Consider the following 27,500-nt stretch of genomic DNA (forward strand, 5'->3'; position numbering starts at 1 on the left):
TATGGCGGGAGAGATGCCCCTCGGGGGAGGGCAGGGAGCGGGGATCTCACACACACCTTTCTATCCGGCTCTTTGGGTGTTTGTGGCTCTTCATGAACAATACATTGTATCCAATCCGAAAAACTGAACCTAATGGGAGTGACTTACCAATGGCTGCTCACTTGTGAAGAGAGTTTTCCTTTGGGACTTGTTCACATCACGTTTTCGCTGTAATGACACAAAGGGGTTAATACACTGAAGGCAAATAGACTGTGTACTTTGTCAGTACAATTGCTCCAGAGCTCAGTAAACCAGGGGAAGGTTCACTTTGCAAAGAATAACCAATCACGTGCAAGGAAAAAAAAAAAGTATTTTTGCTTGAACATGATTGGACAATGGACGTTAGAGCTTCCCCTCATTTACTAAGCTCTGGATTAATTGCACTTTGCAAAGTGCAGTCTATTTGCCTTTAGTAAATCAACCCCATAGGCTCCATTCACATCTAAGAGTATTGCAGAGACACCTGCTGCACTGCGTTTTTTTTGTGGCACGTTTTTGGAGCGGTACCATTCATTTGAATGGGCTTCCTTCCGCTACGAAAATGCACCACAGAAGCTCCAGGTGCAATTTTTTTTGGTCACGTTTTATAGCTCGACAATCGTGGCAAAATCGCATCCGCGTTTGGGGTGCCTTTAGGAAACAATGGCATCATAAACGCGTCCCGTGTTTTGCCACAATTCTGGAAACGCGGGAAGGATTGTGTGATTCCAGTAGGTGAATGGAGTCTAAGGGGTTCATTTACTAAAGGCAAATAGAGTGTACACTTTGCCGGTGCTACAGAGCTTAGTAAACAAGTGGGAGCTCTGCTGACTTCCATCAGCCAATCCTGTGCAAGCAAAAGTCTTGTTTTTTTTTTCCCTTGTATGTGATTGGGTATTTTTTGTGAAGTGAAGCTTCACCTATTTACTAAGCTCTGGAGCAATTGCACTTTTTAAAGTACACAGTCTGTTTGCCTTTAGTAAATCAACCCCAAAGTAAATCGTTTTCTGTTGTGTTCGCCTCAGATTGCAATATTTCTCTGAGCTTCAGAGCTGTGCGATATTAGGGTTGTTTCACAACAGGTGTAGTTCAGGGCGTTTTTAATCTGCATCAAAGACGCATGCACAGTGTTTTCCATGGATTCCAATGGTCCTGGTTCACACCAGTGCAACAAAAGTGGAACCTGCTGCGTTTTATTCTGTATGGAACATTGCAAAATGCATGTAAATGCAGCAAAATGCACCAGGAAGCACATTATCCTGAGTTTTTTTAAGTGTCAAATTTGAAAACAAAAAACGCATCAAAAACGCATGTACAGGAATGTGCAAAAACACATCTGGAAGGCCGAAAACGTGGTGTGAATCAGCCCTCATGCAGCATGTTTGTATAATGTCGCAGAGCTATGCACAGAAACACGTGTAAGGGCCCATTCACACTGCAACACACATAAAAACACGCCTGCAGTCAATTTTGCTACCGCATGTTTTTATGCACATTTCCATGCATGTTTATGCACATTTTCGTACACATATATATATATATTTTTTTTTTTGTGTCCTCTGAATTAATTGTTGTGGATGGGAGAAGCGTTGCGGTGCAGTGCGTTTTGAGACGTTTGCACGCCTTTTTGTGTGTTGCAAATATGTTGCATAAAATGGCTCAGTTATGGAATGCAGAGAAACAATATGTTCCAGTGTGAACACGAAACATAGAAAACTATGGGGGTGATTTACTAAAACTGGAGAATGCTAAATCTGTGCAGCTTTGCATGGTAGCCAATCAGCTTCTAACTTCAGCTTGTTCAATAAAGCTTTGACCAAAAAAAAAAAAATATCTGGAAGCTGATTGGTTTCTATGCAGAGCTGCAACGGATTTTTGCACTCTCCAGTTTTGCTTGCATTTTTCCACAAACACACTGCAACTCTCATCCACAACAATGGGTTGGAGGAAACAAGAAAGAACTAAAATGCACAGAAAATGCGAAAAAATGCACAGAAAAGAAAAGGCCTGTTTTTATGTATGTTGTAGTGTGAATAGGCCCTTAGATTAATGATGATCTGCTGACTTTCATTATCCAATCACGTGCAAGCAAAAATACACTTTTTGTTTTTCTTGCATTTGATTAGATATTCGTTGTAAAATGTATTATCATCTCATTCACTGAGCTAAGGGAAAGATCTCTTGCAAAGTTATTATTACTATTATAGGCATTTCTATAGCACCAAACACAGTGCTTTATATACTGTACACTCATATCAGATCAACCTCATTGCATCTTGTCAGCCCATAGGCTCACCACACACGTTACAATCTGACTGTATAATCAACTTTAGAGCTACCAAAACTCTGTAATATGGGGACCAACCTAAACTATCCAATCAATGTCTATACAATCAGGCCACCTAGTTGCTGGTAGCTCTAAAAGAGATTGTACAGTCACATTGTAAGATGTATGGGGAGCCTTGAGATGTGGTGGCAGAATTGGTTTGCTTTTATCAGGCATCTACATTATTTATTTTTTTTTTTAAATTTCATTTTATTGTGAGAATGCAATTAAAAAGAGGCCGGCAAGTTAAATAAAAAAAGACAATATACAGTATGTCACTTTCTTTTTATCTGTTGATCCTGCCAGTAACACACTTCCTATCTGTGATAATGCTGACTCACTGCACTGTATCTGTGGAAGAGTAGTCTTCTCAGTTTAGGTTGCTTTCCTGATTTAGACTACTAATTTCTCCCCCTCGCATGATCTCTGTTTCAAATGAAGGAGGTGTTTTGTAGTCCACAGATCACTGGGAAAGCTGATGACATTGTTATACATATTAGTTCAGCACACAGGAAGTTAGAAGGATGCTGGAATTCAGGCAGGATCAACAGGGATGTTTCTAGGCTTTGCTGAAAATGTTCTTATCTTGGAAAATAAAATCGAATGCAGCCACCACATTGGAGAACTCACAAACTGCAATATATTAAGGAAATGCAGGGTTCTTGCTATCTTACCATGATAGATATATAAATACACATTGTTTAGGAAACTGTTATCAAATTTTAGGAAATTAACAATGAAGGCGGGGGGGGGGTGGGCTAAAGTGTACCTTTAGCATATATATATATGTATATACAATTATTTGTTTGTTTGTTTTTGCTTTTGTTTTTTTGTCCCACTTTACTTCCTGTCATTGTGACATTACAGGAAGTGAGAGATGGGAAGAGATTCCCTCTTGGACAGTTGTCACTGGGACATCTTCTGTTCTAGTAACACTTGTAAATCTCTGGATTTCATATCACTTTCTGTGATGGTCACAACCTCCATGCCTCCCCACTGGAAACACAGAGAGCAATAAAAACTTGCCAGGGCATAACCCTACCCTATTTTTCAAAAATGAAAAACAAAATGTATTGGCAATGCACAAACTTTAATGTATGTGCTTGTGTTTTGTGTGAAGATAAAGAATTGTTTTATTTTAGTGTTTTTTCGAATATAAGGCAATAAATGGGAAAGTTTTAGGTATCGATAATGGAGGTGATTTAATTAAAGAAAAAAAAAAGTAATCCCAGCTAAAAACAGTCAGTCAGTTTAGAGTAAAAAAATGTAAGTTAAGGTTAGGTTTGGAGCAAATAATATAGAGTAGACACCCTACTCTACCCTACCCTATGGGGTTGATTTACTAAAACTGAAGAATGCAAAATCTGGTGCAGCTTTTCATGATAGCCAATCAGCTTCTAGCTTCAGCTTGTTTGATTAAGCTTTGACAATAAATCCTGAAAGCTGATTGGTTTCTATGCAGAGTTGCACCAGCTTTTGCACTCTCCAGTTTTAGTAGATCTGTAGCTTAATCTTAAATCGTATATCTTGCTACACTGGAGAATGTTTTAGTTCCCCAGATTAATGCATGCATGTTAATTCCAAGCAACCAATCAGGTTAAGGGGATATTTGAAAATGTTGCATTTCCCACACTCTTGATTGGCTGTCTGAAATAAACACACGTTTGGTGGTCTGGTAACTGTCTGGTAAGTGAACCAGTAAATTGTGTAGTGGTTCTCCAAACAAGGAGAAGATGCTTGGTGATGATGTTGTGTATACGATGGCTGATTTAGTAAGAAGTTAAAAAATCGTGTGAATATTCCATTTAATTATGAAGAGTGTCTTGATTGGGTATATACAGTCATAAGAAATTTGCTTTTTTTACATGATTGGATAAATCAAGTTAATACTCATATTTTTTTTTCAATGAGGATTCTCAACTTCTTTAGTGAATGAGCCTGATTGTGTTATCTTTTGGCTATACTGTTTGATAATTTACAGCAGGGGTAGGCGACCTCAGCTTTCCAGCTGTTGTCAAACTACAAGTCCCCTGAGGAACTACAGGACTGACAAACACAGGCACGGCTCCTAGAGGCAGATGCATGATGGGATTTGTAGTTTCACCACAACTGAAGTGCTGAGGTTGGCTAACCCTGCTTTAAAATATTCTAGATAAGAGATTTTGTAGGCTTTATTTTAGCGTCTGCTTTACATGCTGAGTTTCTTGGTTATCGTTTGCTGTGATAATGGAGAGTATGATAAAGATGGGAAACATGTTAAATGTCTTGAGCCTGTTGAAGAATGATATGAGTTAATACGGTGAGGTTGCTTTACTAAAACTGGAGAGTGCAAAATCTGGTGCAGCTCTGCATAGAAACCAATCAGCTTCCAGGTTTTTTGTCAAAGCTTAATTGAACAAGCTGAAGTTAGAGGCTGATTGGCTACCATGTACAGCTGCACCAGATTTTACACTCTTTACTTTTAGTAAATGAACCCCAATGTGTTACTGAGTTATTATTATTATTATTCAGAATTTATATGGCACCAACAGTTTGTGCAGTGCTTTTTGTCAGTTGCTTTCATAATGCTGTTATAACTCAGCTTGTTTTTGAGAATAAAGTAGTTTCCCAGATTTAGGTAAAGTTCTGTCCTGCTTTGATATCAGTTGTGTGACATTTGTTGATTTCAAGCGTTATAGTACTGGCAATATAATCGGCCGTAAGAACACTGAAGTGATCTGTTTATTAAAGAAGCCTGACCTGCTTAAAAGGGCTAAATGTGTATCTTCTATTGACAACTGGTGATCATAAATAGCTTTACTTGCATTGTTTTCAACTTTTAAGAATAAATTGCTCATGAATTGTTGCCACCTGAACTTTTTTATATGTATGTTGGTCAGTTACTGACTTTTGCTGAAACGATTGTTACAATGTTATTGCAGATTTGCACACAAATGTTCAGAGATGTTACTCCTTTAGATTTACAAAATCTGGTGCCATGTCAGTCATAGTTTAAAAATAGGCATGATTAATGTGTTGCAGATAGCATTTAGGGTGTAATCAGAAAAGCTCCTGGGAATTCCATGTTGACTACACAATGCACAGCCAGACACAATGCTTTACACCGTCTTCATCCCTTTTAGGTAAATTGTGCTGAAGCAACTTAAATCCCAGTGCTCCGTGCTAGCCTAGGTATTATAGGGTTAACTGGTTTATATAGACTTTGATTTGTGGTGTGATCAGATACTTTTCACAGATCACAAGGTTGTTTTATCAAGATACTGATTCACAGCCATGCTATGGAAATACTTTAAAAACTTTTGAAGAAGTATGTCTTGTGGAAAAATAGAAAAGCATAGTAAGCGCTTTCATTATGTTTTGTATACCCATCACAAAAACAACATAAATATATGAATAAATAATAATTGATCTGAGACGTATGTTTTCAATTATAGTTCCTTAGATAAGTTCAGGTCTTGTTTGTCCCCGGCATATGTAAAGAGGTGATGCGTAGCATTGATCAGGCCTTGTTCACGTCACACTCACACACACAGCTTTGTATCCTAGGGAACCCATAGTGAAACACAGGTCATGGCTGCCGAGTTCAAAATTGCAATCCAACAAGTCTAGCTAGAAATTGAGTTTCTTAAAGCTCTCGAGTGCCGGGCACATAAAGCTATTTGAGCAAATTACAAGAATAGCTCAGGGGCACAAATGAAATCAACGCTTTAATTGCCTCCAAAATGAAGATTTATACCCCATTTTCCCAAGAAATCATTATTTTCTTGAGAAAGCGACCCACCAAGCACGAGCATAACATATTTTAAACATCAATTAGAAAATTGAACTGAATTAAGAAAATGTGAAGTTTAAAGAATTTTCTATATTTAAAAAAAAAATTTGACCTAAGAATATTTGACTTCAAGTACATAGGTTAGTTAGCTTTAACCTTTACTATCTCATGGCTTTAGCTTATCAACATTGCATGAAATGTATTTCTTGCATGCCTTTGCTGCCTTACTATATAGCTTTGTAATGGGCCAGCCAGCCTAATACTTAAATGTGCATCAATGTAATCTAATACATTGCATTATGTAAAGCAGAGTGTAACAATGTAGCTTTAAATGAATTGTTCCATTAGTAATAATCCCACTGCTATATGCTTGCATTCTAGTGTTTATGTTATGGAGGTTTCAGAGAATTTATTATAATTAGTCATTAAGTCAAAAAGTATTAGCGACATACAAATTGCAGTAACCCAAAGCAACCAGTCAGAATGAATTTTTGGTATAAGTGCAGTAAATAGAAACTGATTGGGTATTATGGTTTACTGTATCTTACGAATACCTTTTGCACCACCCTTTCTGAATACACTAGTTGTTGGCTTATTTAATCAACTTCTTCTGAATATGTCAGCTTGTGGCTTATTTATTAAGGCAGTGGAAGGAGCTGTGATGGGCTTTTACCTGTAGTAACAAAGCAAATTTTAAGATTTTTATTTGTAGAGAGTAGTCAGAAAAATGAGAGATGAGAGTTTATTGGTTGCCACGGATTGATGCATTTTGCCTATAGATTTTCTTGTATTAAAGTTATTATGATTTCATTTGATTTCACAATTCTACAAAGGTCATCACTGATTCTAGCCTTTTTTTGTAGTTTGGAGAATTCAGGAAGTTTATCATTTCATTATCCCACAATTCTGTGAAAATGTATAGTGTACAGAAACAGGGACACTTTGAAGTGATTAGGAATAAGATTACTACAGCAATAGCCCTACCCATGAAAAAAGTTTGCTGTAGACTTAAGAGCAAAAGAAATTAAACTTAGAATTTTCTTGTGAATGCTGCAGATCCAGTTCTAACTTTTCTGTTGTCTGCTTGCTGAAAAACACAGATACCCTTCAGGTGTTTTGTGACCTGGAGTAGTTAGTTGCCTGTTTAACTTGTTATGTTGCAAAGCATGGTGAGGAGGTGAAGGGCTTTTACCAGCAAAATCAGTTCTTCATTGCAGTAATCTAGTGTTTCCTGTCCAGCAGCTGACCTCACAGTTCAGATCCCTTACCTCAGGAGGAGCTCTAGCACTATGTTTCATAATTATTTTGCATTGGTTTTGTTTTGTTTGGTATGTTGTAACATGCTGCATCTAAGTTAGTTAACATTTCTGCAATATTTGTAGGAAAATCAGTGGTCAGTAGACATTTGGCTGCCAAAGAGAAAACTGCCATTTTGTTTACTGACTCAACAATTTTAAGAATATTGCTTGTTGATGCACATACAAGTGGGTCTTAGGATGAAAAGTTGGCTGAGTAGCAAAAGCGCATGCAAATGTTTATGAATACAGAAGGTTGCAGGGAATCTGTTGGAAGGACACTGCTGAGTGTCTTCATTTGGAGGTGCAAGCTCCAGGTCTGTGAACGGATCCTTCCTTTTATTACTTTGTGAGTCAGTGACCCAGAATGAGCATGGTAACAGTATGTGACTTAACACATGGTGTGCACATGCTTGTTCTAGGTCAATGACTCACCAAGTAGGGAAGCCAGCATCGGGGTGATAGCTTTGGAGCATGTACCTTCAAAAAACAAGTCATCAATGGCAGCTCCATATTTCTGTCCTGACAAACAGACTCTTTTTTTGATGGGAACGTTTAAGTTGTGCAATCTCTGGGCTGCTCTGTTTGTAGTTTAAAAAATGAGTGTCACGTTGTCACAGTTAAAGCAGAAAGTTTGGACTTTATTTGCCTTCCATTCAACTGAAAAGCCAGGTGTTTTTTATCCTCAGTTTATGTTTTAACTGATAAACAATCTTACTTTAATGCTACAGCAAGGGTTAAAAAACAGGAAAACTAAAAGTGAACAGTGAATTCACCTACAACCTTATTGCCTTTTTTGCTCATTGCCTATTTTTGTGTATTGACTGTCTTTCATAGGAACATCTCATTTATGGTAATGAATTTTTATAGATGAGGGATTTGTCAAGCAGCTGTCTATTCTAAAGAAGTCCAGACTTTGTAGGAGTGTAGCTGGTTTATTAGAAACACTAAGGAATCAGAGTAACAAATAGTACCACATTCCAGACTTTTTAAGCTTTTTTTTATTTAAAGCTTATTTGTTGGATTTAAAAAAAGCAGCGGGGAACTCTGCACTGCAAGGGTTAACTGCTTGTTAAATCTAGGGCTAGAGGAATAAGCTTTAACACCATTTTCCTCTCTCTGGCAAAGCTTCCTTCTCTCCATCCCCATGTACAATGCAGGAAAACTGGTCCTGCATTGTATGTGATGACATCAGCGTACCTTCTGAAGCAGCAAAGAGAAGGGCTTTGGGGGACCAGTCACACAGTGTGGTGGAAGCCTTCTCGAAGGATAGTTATTCTCCACCTAGACCTAAAAATCATTTAACTTTTTCAGTGCAGCAGACCCCACTGCAAGTTCAGCTTTAAATTGCACTCTGTTTTGCATTTCCATCTTTCATAGATATATTGGGGTTGATTTACTAAAACTGGAGAGTGCAAAATCTGGTGCAGCTGTACATGGCAGCTAATCAACTTCTAACTTCAGCTTGTTCGATTAAGCTTTGACAAAAACCCTGGAAGCTGATTGGTTTCTATGCAGAGCTGCACCAGATTTTGTACTCTGCAGTTTTAGTAAATCAACCCCATGGTCTTACATTTAGAATCTGCTTTGTTTGCTTCATCATTGATTTTATTAGCCCTAATAATATAACTAATGTATGTATTAATTAGTACAACTAGATCTGTAAATCCTAAATAGCTGTTAGCACTATATGATATGTATCAGCTTGTGGTGCTATAGCATTGATTTAAGGCAAATCTGTCACACTGGAAGCAAGACTGCAGTGCTGACTGAGATACTACAGAAATTACTTCTCTGAATTCATGTTGTTATTGCTGAGCAATCAGCAGTGAAAAATCAGCACCTTTCATTAAACCCTAAACCCTTCTGAAGAAACATATAAAGAAAGAATTTAGCATCTCTCAGTACTGTGAGGTTGATTTACTAAAACTGGAGAGTGCAAAATCTGGTGGCCAATTAGCTTCTAGCTTCAGCTTATTCAATTAAGCCCAGGTTCACACTGAGTGTGTGAATGAAATTGTGTGAGTTCAGCTGAACTCGCACGATTTCATTCCCGCATGTCAGTCCCGACTTTGGGGACGATTTCAGAGACATCTGTGTGGGTTTCTACACAGATGTCAATAGAAATCGCACCCCGAAATCACCAAAAGTAGTACAGAAACTACTTTTGAAAATAGGTGCAGCACCACAAATGCGATGTCGCACCGATTAGGACGGTGCCATTGCCAGCAATTGCCGCCAATTGGCATGCGATTTGACATGTTAAATCGCATGCTAAATCGCACTAATGTGAACAAGGGCTAAGATTTGACAATAAAATCTAGAAAATGATTGGTTATTTTGCAGATCTGCACTAGATTTAGGACTCTTCAGTTTTAGTAAATCAACCTCTGTGTCTTTAAGTGCATTTTGTATTGTATGCTACTTTAAAATGAACACTAAAAAACAGACAAATCATTTTGCTTTATCTAATTAGTAAACTGCTGCTTGTTCATTGGTGGTAGATTATCTTTAATTGTGGCAATTTATGTATTTGTAGAGGATTTGATGTCAGAGTGAAGCAAGTATGTATTTGTTTTTTTGCTCTAGAGTATTAAATGTTACATAGTTGACTTTTGTGAATGTATAAAATATTACGCCTGCTTGTTTTAAAATTGTGGATTGACCCCATTGCTGTGTTGCTGTGTCACAGAATACAAACAGACTAGAAACAGCGGGAAAAATACATGCAGTGGATTTTTTTTGAAGGGGCCGTGTGTCAAATATGCAGTAAATAATTTACTGCTCAGGCCCACACAATGAGGTTCAAAGCAAAAAGTTTGCTACACCATCACACCTTGTGTATCCCGATCACTAAGTGATAATGAAAAATAAAACCATAGATCTCTGCTCTATAGGGCAGTTTGATTCGTTTTCCCACTTTCAAGCTTTTTCATATGTTTCTGTGTAAATTCCAAAACAGATCAAGTTTGTTTAGCCCTCTGGCTACAGAGGAGTTCATTTGTCTTTTTCTTGGGCTACAGATGCAAAGAGCAAAACTATTTGCACATTTAAAATACTGAAGATACACCACAGTAACATAAATAATCTGGCAAAGTATGTCAGCGATAGGAAGGATAGCATGGATTTGGCTGAATTTATCACATTCTTTTTTGGAAACTTTTGTGATTTTATCATTTTGGAGCTGCAGGGAAAAAATACATATCAGCAAAAAAAAATAAAATAAAAAATAAAAGTGCATGTCCTCCAAACTTTAGTGGCAGCCGTGTTTTGCCTAGAGAACAATAATTCTCTATTGTGTCCCATTCTGCTCTGCAGCTCTCTCTCTTTTCTTAGCCCTTCCAGTGTACTCAGCACTTTACAACTCCAGGAAAAAGCATAACTACACGAATGCAGATGTCATTACATACATCAGGAATTCTTATCTCAAGTATAATTTATTTACTATTTTTTTATTTATTTTTTTGTTTACAAACGTATTGAGTAGAAAAGTGGAACAGGTAGAAATTCCAGCATACGGCAAATATATCCAATAAATCTGGTAAAAGAAACAACCAGACTTTGATCCTATCCCTCTTCATAATACCTACACCTTTAAAGATGTATTAAATCTATTGTACTTTACCTTTTATATATTGGAAGATTTGTATAGAATTTGCTGCCTTTGTTAATTTTAATGAACACAGATCATTTAATATTTACAATATCAAAAGCATAAACATAATTACAATATCATGTCATTATGAAAATAATAAATATTATACAAAAAATTTATTTTGATGTATTTTTTACAATTAGATTTTAGCTTCAAGACTGTAAAGAAACTGCAACTTTTTCAGTCCTTATCATCAATATACCCGATTCTTTTTTAGAGCCATATGTTCCCACAGTGAAAGAACAGTAAAGTTAGTTACAGTTTATATGATGACAGTGAAAGATAGAAGATGAGAGATACCATGTATATACAGCAACTGCAGCAAATACATAAAACTCCAAAATAAACTTTCAGTTGCATAAAGAAGCATGTTTTCTGAGCATAAAATGTGATATTACTATAGAATCCTGTTATTTATAGTTTGTATAGTCAAGAAAGTAGAAAATAAATAGAGCAATTCACTAATATATTAGTGACAGCTTCGTACTGGTGTTTTGTAGGAACAAGGAGGTCATTTAAAGTGAATCTGTCACATGTGTCTGTACAGTGTTATCCAACAGATTAAAATATTGCAGATATTGATTTGTTTTTAAAGCCATGCTCCTATTGCTAAGTAATCAACTTTGAAAAATCAGCAGTTTTGGCATCTTCTGTTTACATCTCTAATGCTAAGTGCCATAGAGAAGGAAAGTAATAAAAATGCTCTGTGCTTGGACACTGCGGTTAATTATTCAAAATGTCTGCCTCCAGAATGACAGGTTCCCTTTGATGAAGGAGATTACTTTTTTACACTCTTAGATTTGTTAATGGAAAATCGTACAGCCTTTAGTAAATGATTTCTTAACTTGTGAATAATCAATTTTACAGTTCAATATTTCTAAACATCTAAGTATTAAAAAGAACCTTTTCTGACAAATGTGAATATTCACAAAGTCTGTGCAAATCATCATATAATTATCAAACCTGCGCCAAGGCTAAATGCAGAAACATTTCTAGAGAAAAAAAATAAAATAAAGCAGGAAGCCAGCCAAATTCCTATAGGAACTAGCAGGGAAATGCGTGAAATGAACAAGCGATTAAGATTTCCATAAAAATAAATGATTATTAACATTATTTGACTCGAGTGTCAAGGAAACGGATGATAGAAAACTGATCATAGATTTTAGTAACGTCGACTGTGTACTTCCTAGCAGCTTTCTTGACTCTGAAAACCGTAAATGACAGTACCGAAACTGTATTACTATAGAGAATCATAATAGTTTCAGACCTCAGAGTAGGTTTAAGAACTGACAGTAAGAAATATTGTTGTTGATTTTTGTTTTTAATAAGGAATATGCCATAATTTACAGGTCTCGAGGTATTACACAGGTATGTGTTTTTGGAAGGCGTGCGTTTTAACACAGGCGTTTTTCCAGCCCATTTTCATGTCTATCCTGTACATTTTAAATGCGTTTTCTTTTCATTTTTGTCACATAAGAAAATACACTTTGGCTGCGAGCTTAATTTTACATAGTGCACGTGTCACCTATTTCCACAGACTTCTTTTAAGCACATCTCCTACCTACACTGACTCAGGTCAAGTAGTCCCTTGGGAAAAGTATTCACAGCAAACCAATATATATTTAAAATCTGCATTTTCATGTGTGCTCTATCACATAAAACAATATTGGAACTTTTTTTTAGTAGCACTACTGTACAGTCACATACATAAAAAAAGACACTGGTATTCTAGCAGTGTGTATGCACCCTTCATCTGTCTAGTTTTAAAACTACATTTCATAACTCCTTAAAGTGAAAAGCAGATCTTTAACAGGAAAAAAAACACAAAAAAAAAGCGAATGAAAACATATGCTCTGAACAGCTATCACCGGATTGCAAAATATGTCCAGAATGTAGACCGAGGGAGTCTAGCTAACTTTGGTCTTATCTTTTTAAAGTGGGTATGTTACCTCCTTTTTTTTTTTTTTTTTTTTTTTTTTAGTCTCAACAGAAAAATAATCAGATTTACTGTTTAATTTCCCAATAAAATGAAGAAGAAATCCCCTTGGTGACTATGAGCAGCTGCTATACTTTTCTCTAGATTTCATCGCCTCATTTTTTTAAATATTAGCTGTTATAATCTATACGACATAAGGCGGAGATTTGAGTGTCATTTGCAGTAATTAGGCAGTACTATCACAAGAAAAAAAAGGAAATATCATTTGGGCTGGTGACATAGATGTTGCAACATGCTGGAAAATCTCTGTTATGTATACATTAGATTGTCGTACTTGAAAAAAGGATTGTTCTAGAGAAAAGTAGAGCTTGTTTGCACTAAGGTTGGCCACATGTGCTAAACTTTTTGATGGATAAAAATGGATGGATGGATTTGACGGCTAATTTTGATTGATGGACTGGGTGATTTGGGTAGGTTCTCACACTAAAAGGTCAGGGCTGCTGATAGAAATCATGGGGCCCCGTACAGCCTACCTGACGGGGCCCCCTCCTCCGAAAATATTCAAATGATATTTTTGCTAAAATTCAACGCACATGATGCTATGCTTTGCAGCCATGGCAGAAATATGAACAAGACCCATTCAAGTGAACAGCGGAACAGAGGCAATAGCTGCACCTGCACAGTGAGTGATCGCTACCGATCCTGAAACAACCCACCTGTGTGCCTTCAGCAGCTGCCACCAGGAGAGGAAAGGAGGGAAACTGGGAGCACTGTGTGGAAAAGGGACACACAGGGGTCCCTGGCAGCAGGGTGAGTGGGGTGCAGATACTAGAACCGATCCCCCTGCAGTGCAGCCAGACGAAGAAAAGAAAAGTAGAAGCCAGCAGCACTGCACAAGAGTCACAGGTGTCAACAATAAGATATTACTTCTGGCCCTCCTGCTCAGCAGGTGCCCGGATCCCCTTTTGAATTGATGAGGCCTGGGCCCAGTACAGGGGGGCAGCTGTACTGCCTTATCAGTGGCCCTATAAAAGGTTATTGGTAAATTTGTGCCATTTTGCATAGATTGCACAGTTTATAATGTTTATGACCAAGTGATTTTCCATTTTTTAAGAGTAGACATATGGCATGTTCCCACCTCTGTGCTTGAAAAAATAATTCAGCTTTAATAGCCATGTAAAGCAGAACTTCATCCGCAGATATAAATACAAATTCAAAAGGGAAAAAAGGTACCTTTTGTAAGGTGTGGTAAATGCTCAGCTGAGTCCTCTTTATAGAAGAATTCATTCATTTGTCCCTGCTATGTAATACAGTCAGCGATGCACTTCCAGAGCGATGAGAGCTGTGGCCCTCATACAGTGAAGTGATCCTGTTATTTACCCTCCATTTCCTATCCCCTTGTTAATTCACAGAATGCATATACACAAGGTTCTATGAATGAACAAGAGAAGAGGATACCAGATAAACGACAGGATACTTTCACTGTATGAGAGCTGCAGCTCTTGTTCATTCACCTTGGCAAATGTATTTAGTTCACGTAGTCTGTGAACCCAATGCAAGGAGTTCTGTGAATGGACAAGGGCAGAGGAAAGGGAGGGCAAGTGACAGGATTGCTTCACTGCGTGGGGTCCACAGCTCTCATAGCTCTCATAATTGCAACCATGGAAATACAGTGCTGGTCCTATTATCAGGTGGGTTCAAATTAATGAATTCCAAAGTAAACAAGACCGAGCTGACCATTTAACACACCTCACAAGAAGTACATTTTTTCTCTTTATGAATTTATATAAATGCCTGTGGCTGTAGTTCTGCATTGGCTACTTTATTTAATTCATTACAGTGTTATCATCGCATTTTACATGCATTGTATGCATGTGATTGCCAGAGGGAAGGGTATTTTTATTGGAGCTACATGCACATATACAGTGCATTTATATGAGTTTTACAGACAGTACAATATAGGTTTCCACCTTACCAAGGACAAATTACTGGCTTCATGATCTTTTTTCTTATTAAGTTCATTTCAGGAGGCAACCCTAGGTGCCATTCATCCCTATGGAAGAAGTAATACTGTGCCAAAGATGCAGCAAATAATATTAAGAAAGATGCACCACACTCATAAATGGAGATGAGACAATATTAGGTGCATCAAACAGTGCTTAAAGTGCTGAGAAGTGAAGGGGCCTCTACTAGTTTTTCATCATAAACAATGTAAACTCTACTTTAGAACGGTCCATGCTATTTGTGTAACTAGTAAAATATGTTGCATGTGAATTATTAAGGTTCTCCAGGCCAGCAAGCTGGTGTTTGCTACAAACACTCTGCAAGGCTTGGAGGAAATTAAAGAAAACAGAAAATTCTCCTCAATCTGTATTGGGTTTTGAAGTGAACACATGTTTGTTTTAGTTATTGGGAGCCATAATTATAGGAAATGCTATAAGTAACAGAAGGTTGTTGCTAAACCTGCTTGTGAAGCCGTACACAGAGCCTTCACAACAGGAAAAATGTGGCTGGGCCACAGTGATTTGACCCTGGGGTATGAATTGGGGTCAGCATTTCAGAGGCAGTGACATTACCACTGAGCTACTCCTGTAGCTCTTGAGGGCAATAACATCAGTGTTTCTTGTGCTCAGTGAATGATCACTGGCATGAAAGCTGTGAATATTGCACAACCTGTAGAAAGAAGTGTGTTACCTTACTAAACATAATGAAAAATGTCATTACTGATTACACATAACTTGTTAAATAGAAAGGAAATGAACATGAAAAGATGCTTGTGTTTTTTATTTTTATTTTTTTTTAAGGAATTCAAGTGGGAAAAATTCTTGGTGACATGTAACTGCATTCTGATAAATTCCCCACCATGGTGTCTATGAAAAGGGAATTCCTTATGCATGACCTAATTCCTGAATGTCAATAGGTGTTGTTTTTCCATAAGTGCCCCATAAAGGCAACCATCATAAATGGCAGTTAACCTGCCCTTGCACAGACTCAATTATTGTCCAAAACTGGCGACTTTGTTGTAACCTTGCAAATTGCTGACATTGTGTATAGTAAATATATTTGCACGATTTGAGCTTCAGATCTCTAACTGAGAAGGTAGAAAAATTTTGGACAGTTACTTATTGTCTATTGTTTTCTAATAATAGTATGGGCATAACACGTTGTAGTATACAGGATGTTGGAGGATTCTCAATGTGACCTGAGTAACGCACAAGTATTTCAGGTGTCTAGAGATCTTTTGAAGGTAAAATTGCATAGTGTTTCTTGGCACTAGGTTTTGGCATTCTTTTGTTCTTTGTGCCAGGATTCCTGACTAAAGCCCCGTACACACCAGTAGTTTTTTTTTTTTTCGTTCAATCCAGCAGGGCTGAATGAAAAAAAAAAACTGACAGCTCAGGTCGGTGCCACTGTACTATCCAACATTAGTACAATGATCTCCTCTGCTGTCCTGTAGTGTTCTGACAGGGGGACCGCCCCCCTACCCCCCACCCCCCGCCAGAACACTCCGGTCAGCACTTACAGCCATTGGCTGAGAGCACTGAGCAGGAGTCGCTCGGCAAACCTTTTTTGGCCATGCCCCTTCCACAGAAGCCGGCCGATTGGAGTCAGAATGACTCCATTAACAAGGGCCGACTGTCGACTGGTTTCTATTGAAACGACTGATGTGACCTGACATTTGGCCCATGTTTACTAGGCTTTAAAGTAGAACTATACTGCATGTGAACACCACAAACCCAAAATGCAATTAAACAACCCCATCCATCCATGTCTCCATGCTTTATTTTATTGAGAGATCACCTTGAAAAAAACATCCCTAGCATTTGTGGTCTCAGCCATCTTTATTAAGGACAGATGATTCCTGTAGCATTTACCTATTAGTTTAGACTGTTTTTTACTGGCTGAGCACTAGAGATGGCCATAGACATGCAATTATTTCACCAGATCTAGTTTATTGTGGAATTAGGCAGTGCCAGCAGGTTGTACTAGATAAAGACTTTAGAGTGCCTTAAAAAAGTATTGATACCCCTTGAAATTTTCCACATTTTGTCACGTTACAACCAAAAACGTAATTGTATTATATTGGGATTTTATGTGATAGACCAACACAAAGTGGGACATAATTGTGAAGAGGAAGGAAAATGAAATGGTTCTCACAGTTTTTTACAAATAAATATCTGGGAAGTGTGGCGAGCATTTGTATTCAGCCCCCTTTACTCTGATACCCCTAACTAAATTCTGGTGGAACCAATTGCCTTCAGAAGTCACCTAATTAATAAATTGAGTCCACCTCTGTGTAATTTCATCTCAGTACAAATGCAGCTGTTCTTTGAAGCCCTCAGAGGTTTGTTAGAGAACCTTGGTGAACAAACAGCATCATGAAAGAGAAGTTTAAAGCAGGGTTAAGTTATAAAAATATCCCAAGCTTTGAACATCTCATGGAGCACTGTCCAATCCATCAACCGAAAACGGAAAGAGTATGGCACAACTGCAAACCTACCAAGACTACCTGGCCTAAAAGTAAAACGCTATATGTGGCGGAAAACTAATACTGCACATGACTCTGAACACACTATCCCCACTGTGAAACATGATGGTGGCAGCATCATGTTGTGGGGATGCTTTTCTTCAGCAGGTACAGGGAAGATGGTCAGAGTTGGTGGGAAGATGGTTGGAGCCAAATACAAGGCAATCTTAGAAGAAAACCTGTTAGAGTCTGCAAAAGACCTGAGACTGGGGCGGAGGTTCACCTTCCAGCAAGGCAGCGACCCTAAACATACAGCCAAAGCTGTGGAATGGTTTAGATCAAAGCTTATTCATGTGTTAGAATGGCCCAGTCACAGTCCAGACCTAAATCCAATTGAGAATCTGTGGCAAGACTTGAAAATGATTGTTCACAGACGCTCTCCGTCCAATCTGACAGCTTGAGCTATTTTGCAAAGAAGAATGGGTGAAAATTTCACTCTCTAGATGTGCAAAGCTGGTAGAGACATCTCCAAAAAGACTTGCAGCTGTAATTGCAGTGAAAGGTGGTTCTACAAATTATTGACTCAGGGGGGCTGAATACAAATGTACACCACACTTTTCAGATATATATTTGTAAAAAATGTTGAAAACCAATTATCATTTTCCTTCCACTTCATAATTATGTGCTACTTTGTGTTGGTCTGTCACATAAAATCCCAATAAAATGCATTTACGTTTTTGGTTGTAACATGACAAAATGTGGAAAATTTCAAGGGGTATGAATACTTTTTCAAGGCACTGTAGGTGGTTACATCATGGATCATGTCAGTATGACTAGCTGCCCTCTAGTATGTCAGTCTATTGAGTGTTAAAGGTGTTGTTGTGATACAAGTTTTTTCTGGCACTGGGGATACAAGTGGAAGATCAGTACATGGTAACTGGTTTTCATTAGATAAAAAGAGGAGCAGAGTAGTACGAGTATTGCATTTACATAAAATGTGAGTGGATCCTGCAGTCTTGATAAGTATTGAAGGTTACACATCACACTCTCATCCTTTGTATTTGTCCATGCTAAAAAAGTAAGTTGCCCTTTAAAAGTAGAAAGTGAAATGTTAAGGTCCTGTACATACAGTCTTTAAAATGATGTACCCAGCATGCTTCTGGCATTGATACTTGCACTTTCAAACTCAGTAATGCCCTTCTGACTATGTCCTCTTTGGTGAAATTGATGTACAATGGACCAGTGAGGCACATTTATACACCTCTGCTTACAAGCACTTAAATGAATAAGGATTAGTATCCCAGAATTAGCCCCTATAACTTTGCTTGCTGCGCCCATGGGCACAGAAAACTGAACTGAAAGAATGTTTTTGACAAAAATCTTGTGATTGTGTACAGTGCCATCTATATTCTTATAAAGGATGAACAGTTCTCTCATATTCATATAACTATTATGTATTTACTCAAAGTGATTTTCATCCTCCAGTTGTTATTTCCCAGTGTAGGTTTGAATGTTTTTGGTCACTGTGAGGCAATTCAGACAGTTCACATCAAGGCACGTTGGGAGCTCAGGGTTTGTTGTAGAACACACTAATTATATTAATCATTTTTTTTCCTGTCCTCTCCTTTATTCACATAGTCATAATGGAATTCTGTTCAGAACAAATGCAAACCTTGTTATGATACAGCTGGATGTTTTTAGCAAAGTGCCATGTTCTCATCCGTAATGCCCATCAGTTGGTGAGATATAACAGCTGGCCATAGACAAAAAGATGTCTCACTGAGGATGAAGGAAGCCGAGGCACTTTTCTGTCATTGATTACCTTACTGCATTGATGGAAAAGCTGCTGTGATATCACCAGCTCAGTCTACATATGGATGTAGTGCATGCACAGTGACTGTATATTTTTCTTTTTTTACAAAAAAAAAAAGATATGTAACCATTAACTTTGATGTGTACAATAAAAAACAAATGCTCAGAAAGTCTAGGGAATTGCTACATTTCCTTATTTTCTGGCCAAACTGGACCTAATGCTTACAAAGATGGGACAGGGTATGGCTACTGTAGTGTGTTGTACATAACGTACAGCTTACAGTCTTTATAATAATACAGACTCTACCTAGTTTTATTTTCCATCAGCTATTGAGAAAATCTAACTGCTCTTCAAGTGGGGCTTATTAGCATATTGGTTGCCAAACATTCACTTTTAAAATTACTTTTAAAGAAACATTAGGGTGGTTTGTTTTTATACCCGCGATAACTTGGCATAACTACTGTATAATGTCAGACGCCATCACTGGCAGATTTAAAATATATGTTTACTTGTTAAATACTGCATAGCCTTGTATAAAGGAAATTCACAAAGAAAAAGTGAACAAAAACATTCAATAGATAAGGGGCGGGCTAGCTACATGGTATTTAAGAACTAGCTGGTTGTTAAGGAACCAACACCCCCCAACGTCCTCAACAACCCGTGAATAGTTGGTTGTTAAGGAGCCAGCACCTGCCGACTCCTTAACGACCATCAACTTTTAGTTGAACTATGACATTTAGCAGTGATAGAAATACCAATGCTAAATGTTTCAGTTCCTGCTGTAGCCCATCTGCAGTAAAATAATATGCAAAAACATACGTTAAATACAGCAAAATAAAAAAAAAACCTCATGCAGTATTTAATGTGTTTTTTTGTGAATTGCACGTTCATGAATTAAATACCGCATGAGTTATTTTAACTCAAATAATTATGTGATATTTAACTCTTCGTGGATTGACCCGATAATGTGATACAACAAAATGTAAATACTTTTGCACTTTTAGAAAAAGCTGGTATAAAGTAGTTAGCTATATGGGAGCTGTTATTTAATTGTTCTACATGTTTCATGTTGCTATATGTGTGTTGACAACAAGCATAGACCATGTTTGTCATGTTTATATATGTATAAAAAAAAGCATTAGTGGTCCTTTCTTAGCTGCATTTTACGTGTGCACGTGGCTAGAAACTAAGATCCAATTTGTTGTTGGTATTGTCATTATTATCATTTTAAAGCATATATTTATTTTGCTTGTATCTAAACTTCTTTTTTCTTTAGACACACATTACAACATTGCAAAAGGCCTGTAATTTGATTGCTTTGATTGAGCTTAGTACAAACATCAAAATTCAGAACAGGGCTTGGGAAGGAAAGCTGCTGTTTTACTGTTTTCAGTCATCATAACTCATATCTCCCTCAGACTCCTTCTACAATGGAGCTTTTCATCTTAAAAATACAGAGCAACTGGAGACGGCACTAAAAATATTTATGCCATTATCCAACTTGCTTAGATATGGTAACTAGAATGACACGTTATCATTCTCTTGTTCCTGTGCTTTATTGGTGCTTTAAACTGCATTTACTGAAAGGCATATGTCAAAAAATGGGCTAGGGGCCCCTCATGCAAAGCAAGCAAACACTGATTACTGCCCAAATATCCAATCCCACTAGACTAATTCATCCTAAAGGAAATTCTTGACTGAATTTAACATATTTTTCAAAACATCCAGCTAGCTGCTTGATAGTCTGAGTAATACACTGGAGCTGTGATTTGCTGATCGGTCAAGCTGTGAAAATTGTTTATAAATTTTACAGTTGATTGCTTTCTTACTGTTTATGCTTCAAAATCTTGGATGAGAAGGAGTTTGCCAAAACCTTTATATCACATAGACACCGTTGCCCAGGAACTGAGCAAACCTCTTTGGATACAAAGTTGGCAGAAGGACCATTGGTTGGCTTTTACATTTTTATCCAGTTGCCTATTTTTTCCCACAGATAAGCCTTGTGCACTGTTAGATGGGTCATTAAAACTGTCATGTGATGTTTGGTGGCTATTCGCTTATTTTACACAAATAAAACATAAGAGCTTATTTTACTGATTTCTAATACCCCAGAGTAATCGAAATATTAAATAATGCTTATAATTATTTACATTTTAATTTTTGGATAGCTCCTATTCACATACAGTATGTATCTCTGTCAGCCTGTAAAAAAGCTTTTTGTTTACAGGCTTGGTAGCTCAAACTGCAATTTACACACAGAAGTGAATGACTCGTTTCATTCTGAGTTGTATGGCTTAGTCAGTAAATTATTCTAAAAGGAGTCAGTAAATTGCAAATAAAGGGAGTCACAATTCAAGCAGCCCCTGTTATCATGTGTCTTTGGTTGACTCATAGGAGTTGATTTACTAAAACTGGAGCGTTCAAAATCTGGTGCAGTGCTGCATAGAAGCCAACCAGTTTCCAAGGTTTTTTTTAGGCTCCATGAACACTAGCATTTTTTATAAGCTCAAAAAAACACTAGAAAGAAATGCTGGATGAAAAATGCTGAAAATAAGGGTATTTGTGCCGGCTTGTAGCAGCGTCTTAGTAGCTTTTATTAGTGTTTTTACAGTACATGAAGAAAAAAAAAATGCTTAACCTCCCTGACGGTATTCCCAAGCGTGGATCGGGGTGGATTTTCAGCACCAAAAGCGGTAACCCCGAGCCACACTAGGGATTGCATCGCAAGATCCAGGTACAGCTTACTTACCTTGTCCCCAGGATCCTGCGATGTCTCCCCGCTCTGTGTGCGAGCCGTCCTCCGCTCGATCTATCACGGAGCCGTCCTCCATTCCCTGCAAGCGTTGCGACGCACGGGGATGAAGAACGCCGCCAAATTCAAAAAGTAAAACACACAATACATATACAGTACACTGTGTTCTTACAGATTACATTACTGTATCAATTTATTTCACATCCCCTTTGTCCCTAGTGGTTTCTCCAGTGCCCCTGCATGCAGTTTTATATTATATATACTGTTCTTTCTGCCTGGAAACTGGAGATTGTCCATAGCAGCCAAAAAGTGTCCCTTTACATCAAAAGTGGTTTTAGACCAGCTAGAAAACAGCGATAATATATTAGAATCACTTGCAGAATTGAGCGATAGTGATTTGTGGGGAAATCCGTCATCAAACACTGAAAGTAATGACAGCAACAATTCTGCAACTGAGCAAATTTGAGAGTTTTTGATTTCATTACATTATTGAATAATTTTTATTATTATTTGTTATAATTATTTATAGTTATTTATTATATTATAATTTATGATTTCGTGTTTTAAACTTTATCATACGGGGGATGTCTACTAGACTCTTGTTTGGACAGATTTAAGTAAGTTATTCCTAAGAATTACAGGCCTACAATATAGAACGCCAAATTTCCATGCAAAATAATTGTACCGCTTTCAGCATAAAAAATCTGAAATAATCATACCGCCACAGGGAGGTTAAAATAAACTGTTAGGAACGTTTTAGTAGCGTTTAGAAGCATAGCAGCATTAAGCATTTTTTAAATTCTTTTTTTCTGCCAGTAAAATGCTCTCAAAAACTCTACAAAAACAATTTTTTTTCTGCTCCTAACCTAAACACTAAAGCTTGAAAAATGCATCTAGCATAAAATAGTGTGCATGGACACACAGAATAACACTATTAGCTTCTAGGAGCAGAAACAAAAAATGTTCGTAATAGCTGTACTCTGGGAACACTTTGTCATGTATTGTGTAAACGTATACACACATATCTATCTATCTATCTATCTATCTATCTATCTATCTATCTATCTATCTATCTATATACAGTATATATGTATAATTAAATGTTAATTAAACAGTTTAAAACTGTAAATTAAAAAGGCCACTAAAAAATTACCTAAACTCATTATAGTTTCCCTTTAAGCATATCAGCGTACCATATATCTTTTCGTTTTTGATTCATATATTTGTCAGCTCAGGTCTACTAAGCAGATCATGTTCATTCCAGTATAGTTATGGGAGAAGCAAGGAGCCAGAGAAAGGACTTAATGGGGACAGAATAACAGTTGGTAAAGATGCTGTATGCTAATTTGTTTGATCTTCCATTCTCCCCAACAATGGCCAGAGGGGACCCATAGATGCAAAATCATTGCCTGATCCAGCTAGATCAGGCAACTGCCATCCTTTGTGTAGAGGTACCTTCACACCACCCACAGATAAGGAGATGCTGATGATTTTGGGGAAAATCTTTGTTAATCCAAGAAAGGCTGTCCATACTAAATATCTTTACTAGATGAATGTTACCAGAATCTCAATCTATAGGATTGAATTTTTCTGGTACACACATCCAGTGGATTGTTGGATAAGAAGGCTATCATAAACCTTTTTAGATGCAAACACATGCTTCATGTTGGGTAGTAGAACAAGATCCCAGTTGTGGTTTATAAAACTTCTTATGTGTATTTTATGGATTGATGATTGATTCAATAAAGGTCTTTGTACACCCTAAAGGTTGGTACACACAGACCAAATATCAGCCAGCATCGGCTAGTTCAGCAGAAACCGTCCAACATTCGGCCAGTGTGTACAGCAGCCTGTCCAACAGAAGCTGGCCTAACATTTAGTTTTTGTGCGAACGGGCATGCTGAAATACCAGCAGCCGATCGGCATCCGATCAGCACTTGCTGCGAGTGCGAGTGACCAGTGTGTTCTGGCGGGGGGCACCCCCATGGAAGCAGAATACAATAGCTCAGCGGGGAGATTGCTGTACCAACATTGCATAGTTAGTACAGCGAGCTGCTCGTTAACTCCGCAGTCTTTGCTTTGTTCCGCTGAACGAAAAAAAATTACCGTGTGTACCAGGTATTACAGTGTAGTATCAATCTGGTTTCTTTTACATAATGCTTGTTGAATGTGGATTTTATCTGAGATCTCCGTAGCAGGCAAATCATGATAGTAAGAGATTTGTGTGGAACTTGTGGGTTCCATTACCCATCATTTGCCTATAATATTTGTGGAGCACAGGAGGGAAATGTAAAATTAAAATGGGCCTCTACTCTTCCGGCTGCTGGCTGTCTCAGGCAGCATGCTAAGCAACATAGGCTAGGCTCTTTAGTTTTTCCTATGGAGAATGCTTCAAGGGATGAAAATGCTACCAGGCATGCATTGTAAGCAAGGCTGCAGCAGAGGGCTAAAATTCCAGACTGGTTCTTGAATAAGAGGACAGTATTATTATTTTAAGTGGCTTATAATTTAAGGGTGGCTGTAGTTGTACAGCAGCCCTGCTGTTATTTTGCAGTTTATGGGGATTGCCTATGGTGTTAATTCAGCTGTACACATGCTCTCATTTAGGAGCTAATTTACCAAGAGTCATTTTTGTACTAGCCTGTGTTCACTTCAAAGATCCAACTGAGTAAAGGGGGGTTAAAAAAATATAGTTTCTTCTTGAAACTTAGTGGATATTTGAAGTGAACACTGGCTAGGGTAAATATTTACTCCTTTAGCAGATCAGCCCCCTATAAATTAAAATGTATGTCTTCACTTAGTGTTTGGCTGAAATCTCGGAGGAAAAACCTGGAGTGCTGCATCCAAGTTTATTGGTTTAGCACCTAAGAGAGTAGATATCATTGTTAAGTAGATTTTATGAAAGCAGAGCCGTAGCATGCTTCTTTATTTAACATACACTTTCATCTTTTCAATTGCTATTATTTGTTTTGTTTACAGAGAAGTAGCTTTAAAATACTTCCTTTGTTAGGATCATTTCTGAGAGGTGCTCTATGCAATGTGATAGATTGCAGAGGATAAACAGTTTGCCGATTGGACTGTACAAAGTGATACATCTTTACAGCAACCACGTGCTGCTATTAAATACATAAAATCTGTTCCATTCTTGTGTCTTCCAACATTCTGTGGCATTTGGGAGTTTTAAATCGGTGGAAGAATATGATGACAGATTTTGTTTTCCTACCATAAGGTTGAGTACAAATATGGAGCATGCGTGACTTATTCCCATTATAATCCTTGAATATAAAGTATACATTTGTTTGCACCTTATGGTGTGACCATTAATATGCAGCTGCCTCAATCTTGATTCCCAGGGCTCCTGTTGTATATGGTTCTACCCAATGGCAGTTATGGAAAAAAAAAACAGGAAGCTGCCTTCTTTTACTCGCTCAGTTACATAAACATTGGACATAGTGTTGTGGTCTACAGATTTTTATCATTCAGCTCAGGATCAGGAGGATCTCCCTGCTTAGGTCCCTTGTGTGGATACATGTCATATTCCACTGTAGAATACTGCACATTGTAACCTAAATAATTTAGCATCACACTCCACTGTGTTATGTACATAATTGTATATGTTGTTTGTAAATGACTGATGAACAAATCCCCAAAAGGAGTAATTGGAAAGTTTGTCAGATTTAAAGGAGATTAACAAAAAAACTAGATACCTCCTGTTTGCTTAAGCCTGGTACACATGTTATTTTTTTTTCAACCCAGTGGGCTGAACGAAAAAAACCCGGAGATGTTGACAAACTAACTATGCTATCCAGTGAGCTATTGTGTTCTGACAGGAGAACTGACCCCCCACCAGAACACACCGGTCATCGCTCACAGCCATTGGCTGCCAGCACTGATCGACTGCTGATTGGATGCTGGTTTTCCAGCATGTCCCTTCAATAAAAGCTGTTTGTTGGATCGGCTTCTGTTGGACAGGCAGCTGTACACACTGTCTGAATGTTGGCCTCCTTCTGAATTTGCTGATTTTCAAATTGTGTATAACCAGCATTAGGGCTCCTTTGTATATCAGCTTGGAGAAGTCTCTGTTTGTTACACATAAAGCTTTCCAGAGAGACAAATAAGGGTTGATTTACCAAAACTGGTGAGTGCAAAATCTGGTGCAGCTCTTCATAGAAACTAATCAGCTTCCAGTTTTTTTGTCAAAGTTTTTTTTTTTGAACAAGCTGAAGTTACAAGCAGATTGGCTACCATGCACACACAGCTACACCAGATTTTGCACTCTCCAGTTTTACTGAGTCAACCCCATAGAGTTTTAGATTTAGCCTGCAATTGCTCCTACCATAATTACGCTGTAATCAGAAAATAAAATGGTTCTCTTTGGAAACCTGTTAAAGAGTACTGTCCACCATGCAGTGTAAATATTCTCAGGACTGCTAAAGAGTGCAGAGTGACCGAGGCAGAGAAGGGCCCCTTGGGGAATGGTCCCAATCAATAAGAAGATTTTTGTTTCCTGGAACTCTATTTTAATCTAGTGTAAAAAAATATCTTAGACTATTGGGCCTACTAAAGAAGGCAAAGAGAAATTTGCAAATTGCAGTAACTTGTGGCAAGCAATCTGATTTTATCTTTCACTGATTGCAATATAGTCTATTGAAATCTGTTTGGTTGCCATTTGGTTGCCATGGCAATGGCAAAATGTTACCCTCCAGTTGATGTTTTATAATCCATACAATGACCATAGGCTCAAATGTACTAGACAGTGCATGTCAGAGAAGCAGAGAAGAGAATATACATATAGGTTTCTATATGTATATACTGTATGTACACCATAATCAGAGAACTTTATATATATCCAAACTCACTAAGTTGAGGTGGCAGTAGGTTAGTAACACCGGGATGATTTAAGTGGCCATATCCTTACCTACATTTAATATAATTCTACATTGTACAGTTGTTGAGTATAAAGCATCTTTTCCTTTATATTCTCATGCTATTAGTGTTTTTAAAACAGTTCCCAGGGTGCTGTGATGTAGAAGCTATTAGATGCAATTAATTTTATGATCTCTGTATGTCAATCCTGTTACAGGGGGTATTCAGTCAAATTGCTAAGTAAGATCTTGAATTGAGTCGTTGGGCTAAATGACAGCTACATGGATGCTAGGGGAATGAGAATTCTATGTTAATGCTTTTATGTGTAGAAAAGTCCTGTGCAATGGTGCTGATTTCTACTGTTTACTGAAACCTATGTAATGATCCAAAAAACACATATTATATGAAGTTTTTATATTTTGGTTTATGAAATTGTGTAATATATGTTTTATGTGCAGCAACTTATGCTATGTGTGAATGGAAGTCTGCAGCTCCAATAACACCAGAGTGTGCCACCTGCCAATTTTTTTCTTTGCTGGGTGCAACCTGAACTTCAGTGGATTTAACCACCTATAGTAAAGGCTAAATAGTGGCAGTGA

At 37.7% G+C, this 27,500-nt stretch overlaps 1 protein-coding gene across 2 annotated transcripts in view; it reads left to right on the forward strand.

Annotated features, from left to right (window-relative positions):
• MEIS1 (Meis homeobox 1) overlaps nt 1-27,500 on the forward strand; it is a 209,837-nt gene that overhangs the window by 11,553 nt on the left and 170,784 nt on the right. The gene's annotated exons all lie outside the window — the stretch shown is intronic.

This window comes from Aquarana catesbeiana, linkage group LG04 (assembly GCF_042186555.1).
Source record: "Aquarana catesbeiana isolate 2022-GZ linkage group LG04, ASM4218655v1, whole genome shotgun sequence".
NCBI lineage: Eukaryota > Metazoa > Chordata > Amphibia > Anura > Ranidae > Aquarana > Aquarana catesbeiana.